This window comes from Trichechus manatus, unplaced genomic scaffold (genome assembly GCF_000243295.1).
Source record: "Trichechus manatus latirostris isolate Lorelei unplaced genomic scaffold, TriManLat1.0 scaffold00136, whole genome shotgun sequence".
In the NCBI taxonomy this organism is placed as follows: domain Eukaryota; kingdom Metazoa; phylum Chordata; class Mammalia; order Sirenia; family Trichechidae; genus Trichechus; species Trichechus manatus.
The window spans coordinates 6,001,544-6,006,692 of record NW_004444072.1 but is presented as its reverse complement, the minus strand read 5'-3'; positions in this window follow the sequence as shown (position 1 = coordinate 6,006,692).

The following is a 5,149-nucleotide window of genomic DNA, read 5'->3' as shown; positions in this document are numbered from 1 at the left end:
TCAATTACGGTGTTGGGGAAGAATATTCAATATACCATGGACTGCCAGAAGAACAGACAAGGCTGTCTTGGAAGAAATACAGCCAGAGTACTCCTTCAAAGCGAGGATGGCAAGGCTTCATCTGATGTACTTTGGACATGTTATCAGGAGGGACCAGTCCCTGGAGAAGGACATCATGCTTGGTAAAGTAGAGGGTCAGTAAAAAAAAAAAAAGAAGACACTCAACGAGGTGGATGGATACAGTGGCTGCAAAAATGAGCTGAAACGTGAAGATGGGGCAGGACCGGGCAGTGTTTCATTCTGTTGTACATAGGGTTGCTATGAGTCGGAATCAACTCAACAGCACCTAACAACAACAACACTATTTTGTGGAATATTTCAAAGAAAACCTTGAAGTAACTAGAAACTGTAGCATATTAGTATCTCTTTCTGGGTCTCTGAAGACCCACTTTGCTTAGATGGTGCTGATACTGGCACATACGCAATCACATATACAATATGCAAAATGTTTTTTGTCAGTCTTTGTGCTCTATGAGGACCTGATGGTGCAGTGGTTAAGTGTTCGGCTGCTAACCAAAAGGCTGGCAGTTCGAATCCACCAGCCGCTCCTTGGAAACCCTATGGGGCAGTTCTGCTCTGTCCTATAGGGTCGCTACGAGACAGAATCAACTCTACAGCAATGGGTTTGGTTTGGTTTTTGTGCTCTATAAAATTTATGCTCTTTGAACTACAGAAACAGAATTATTCTGAAGCAGGTCAGGTCTTCCATGATCTGGATAAATCAAGCACTATATGACCATAACATTTTCTTTTGGAATCTATTCTCCATATAAAATGAATTCATTGATTTTTTTTCATTAGTAAGCCATCAGCAATGAAAATAATTGCTGTAATAAATTATTTAGCTCAACCTCTTCTTGAGGGCTTCATTCTACATGAATGTCTCTCTCATCTATAAGAAAACACATAAATGTAGTAAGGTTATTTTAAGTGACAACTATCTTCTTGATAAAGGTTTACAGAAAAGAGCAATGATACCATAACAGACACTTTTTCCATCTTTTCTCATTGTTCCCTCTATTTCTAATGGTTTCCACTTACTGCATTAAAACTTTTCCCTCAATTCAATTAATAAGTACTCCCCTAAATCCTAAGAAGATAATGAATTCTAAAACCAGTCATTAGGATTACAAGAACATGACATTCTTAATGAAAGTTGACACAGAAACAATGAAACTATAATTTTCAAAAAAACAAAATCTACATTAAATAAACAGTGAAGATACAGTTTGAACATCAGAATTCAAATACTGAATATCAATATCCTTTGGGGCTGCTATATTTGGAAAAAGATATTCCTTTGAAAATGAGCTGTTTAATATAGCTTTACTTTTTCTGTCATTTCACAATAACCAACCATTCTTTAAAATAATAATAAGAAGGGTAGATTTGATCTTACTTTTCCTCATTTGGGTACAAATGAATGGCCTGCTGTTTTTGCAACTCAAAGATAGTGCTACAGTAGTCAACAAGTCTAATATTACATTCTAAAATACCTGATCTTCATCATAATAATAGCTAACAATTACTGAGTGATTATTATCTGCCAGGCTCCAAGAATTTTTCTTGTACTATTCTATATATTTGTCACCACATAGAATAATAATTCTACTTTGATCAACAATCAACATCCATTGAAGCAGCAGTTAAGAAATCAAATGACATAATGCATTGGGCAAACCTGATGCAAAAGTCTTCTTCGAAGTTTTAAAAAGCAAAGACGTCACAAACCTGACCCAAGCCATAGTCTTTTCAATCACCTCATATACATGCAAAAGTTGGATAATGAAAAAGGCAGACAGAAAAGAACTGATGCATTCATGAGGAATACTGAACATACTGTGGACCATCATAAGAACAAACAAATTAGTCTTAAAAGAAATTCAACCATAATGTTCCTTGGAAGTAAGGATGGCGAGACTTCCGCTCTTACTTTAAACATGTCATTAGACAAAACCAGCCACTAGAAAAGGACATCAGGTTTGGTAAACTAGAGAGCCAACAAAAACAAAGGAAACCCTCAGTAAGATGGACTGACACAATAGCCACAACAATGGATTCAGATATACCAACAATCAGGAAGATGGCACAGGACTGGGTAATGTTTCCTTCTGTTATACATAAAGTCACTGTGAATCACAGCCAACTGAAGAGTAACTAACAACAACAACAACATTTTCCCATTGTACAGATAAAAAGTCTGAGGTTCTTAGAGATTTAGTAACTTGCCTACATTCACAAAACTATAAGTTGATGATGTAGCTGGTCTCAGGCCCACCAAAATATAGGATTTCTTAATGTTGAAGACTTTATCTAATTTCTGACATTTTCATTTGAATCTCTGTGCCAGAATTCATAAAGAATGATAAATGAGAATTATTTATTTTCATGACATAAAGAAATATAGCACATAATTATCTTTCTACAGTATCATCAATAAACTCCTTAACTAATGATAAAGTTGCTATTTTGGTTAGTCAATCCAGTATTTTTTAAAAGTTAACAAGATTCAAAAAGTGACTTTTTTTGAACGCTAACAGTTCCATGAGAAAATATTCTAATTCCTACCTGCTGGACTAATGAAGAATTCTGTTAACCTAGTGATTGGGTCAACAGTTTTATTTGTATCTCTTTGTAGATTGAGTCAACGATTCTATTTGTATCCCTTTGTAGATGACACATACATGCACATAAAACTGCATACAAAAAAATTTCTGCTGTAATTTTTGAAAATTAAAATGAAGGGACTTCTAGCAGATCCGGAAAACTAAGCCAAACAGAGAAAACTACAATCCTGAAACCCTAAGACATCAAATGAGGACATAAAGAACTCAGCCAAGCACCAAATAGAGTGAGACAACAGAAAACGGAGAGCGAGGAGAGATTCATGCAGAGGTCCCCTACCAGCTAACGCAGTGTGGATCCGCCCTCTTGGACTCCTATCGGAGACCAGCAAACAGGGGGTACGAGACAGCAGCTTCACAGAGCTTCCAGCGGGAGACAAAACAACCGGTAGATTGCAATATACGCTTTCCCACTCCCCCACCCCTCTTCACCCCCACCCAGCCGCCTCTGCTTCCCGCGGCCATATTCTTTTGTCCGGGAAACACCGGCTACTTGGATTCCACACACCCAAACTGGCCGGCTCTCTTGAGTGCCATTTGTTGGCTGCTGGTGTTGCATTTTTCCACTTCTTTTGATTTCTTCCTTACCTCTCACCACCTCCCCCTCCTTTCACTAAAATACCTGGCTCCGTGCGCCATCTTTGTTTCTTCCTGAGGGGCTGCAGAGCTCCGATATATATGATATATGCTTTCCCACTCCCTACCCTTCTTCACCCACACCCGGCCCCCTCTGCTTCCCGCAGACACAGTCTCCTGTCTGAGAAACACCGGTTGCTTGGATTCCACCAGCTCCCACTAGCTGGCTCTCTGAGTGCCATTTATTGGCTGCTGGTGTTGCTTTTTTTCTGCTTCTTTGGATTTCTTCCTTACCTCTCACCACCTCCCCCTCCTTTCGCTCAAATACCTGGCTCCGTGCACCATCTTTGCTTCTTCCTGAGGGGCTGTGAAGCTCCGTTCGAGTGTGCAGCTGCTTACCGGTCTGGGCAACAACGCTGGTGGGGTCCCGGAGCTTTTGTTCGTTTGTTTGTATTGAATTGTTTGTTTGTTTTCTTTTCCTTTTCTTTAGTTAGGAGCCCGTTCTGGCCAGGCGGTGCTGCGTGGCAAGGAGACTACCCCCTCGGCTTGCACAGACATGCAGAGGGATCCCTGAGGGCATTTCTTTATTTGTTGGGTTTTTTTTTTTTCCTGTTTTTTGTGGGGCTTTTCTTGTTCTTTTTTTTTTTTTTTTATTTTGTTTTCTTTTCCCTCTTTTTCCCTTTTTCTCTTTCTTCATTACTCAGTCTCTCGTCTCTATATATCTTCCTTCTCTTTCTGTTCCCTGAATACCTGGTGTTGTATACCTCTACGCCTTCTAGCCAGGCTGTACTGCAACGCCTGAGAGCGACTTCCCCAGACCTCATAGCCGCACCGGTGGGATCCCTGGGAACTTTGCGGTTCTTTAACCTTTCCGATTTTTATTTATTCATTCTTTTCTTTTCTTTTCTTCCCCTTCCCCTTTCTGTTTTTCTTCATTTCATAGTCTTTCATCTCTCCACTCCAATGGCAAGCTCCCCTAACATTCTTTTTTGTTTGTCTGTATGTTTTTGGTTCCTGTTCCTCTCACCACTCTCCCACATCCATCTAAACTCCACAAATAACAATCTCCCTCCTACATCCTGCCTACCTGCACCGTGCGCTTAACATCACTCCACCAAGCAGCACAGGCACAGCCTACTGAGACCTGCCCTGCACTGATTACCGACCCACCCTAGTGGCTGTAGTAAGTGACACAAACAACACGTCCCAGTAATTCCTCTTCAGCTAAACCTACCCTGCAATACCATATCTGAGTGACTAACCCTGCCAGTTGGAGAAGGAGGCGAAAAGTATTGTGCCCAAAGATGAGCAAACAACAAAGAACACACAGCCAGCCTGCTCAGACACAGTCAAATTTGAAAAAAAAGGGACAAAACAAACAAATCTACAATCAATAAATGAAAAAAATAACTACTGAATGCCATGAACACAGCACACAGTATCAAAACATTCACAAAAAAAGGACAAGATGGTTCCAGTAGACGTTCAAAATAAAACAACAGATGACTTTCCAGTGGAAGAAAATGCACTAGAACTACCTGATAGGGAATTCAAATCTCTAACACTCAGAATTCTCCAAGAGCTGAGGCAAAAAGCTGACAAACTTGAGGAAAAAAGAGACATATTCATGGAAAACACACACAAAAAAAATTGGAAGAATTCAGGAAAATAACGTAGGAACAAAATGCCAAAATAAATTCACAAATAGAAATTAGACAAAACAATTAGAAATCCAAAAGATAAACAACAAGATTTCAGAAATGGACGGTGTCACAGAAGGGCTGAGAAGCAGATTTGAAACGGGGAAAGACAGGATCAGTGGAATTGAAGACAAACACTTGGATACAACTCTGTTTCAGGAAAACTCAGAAAAAAGAACAAAGAAAAAT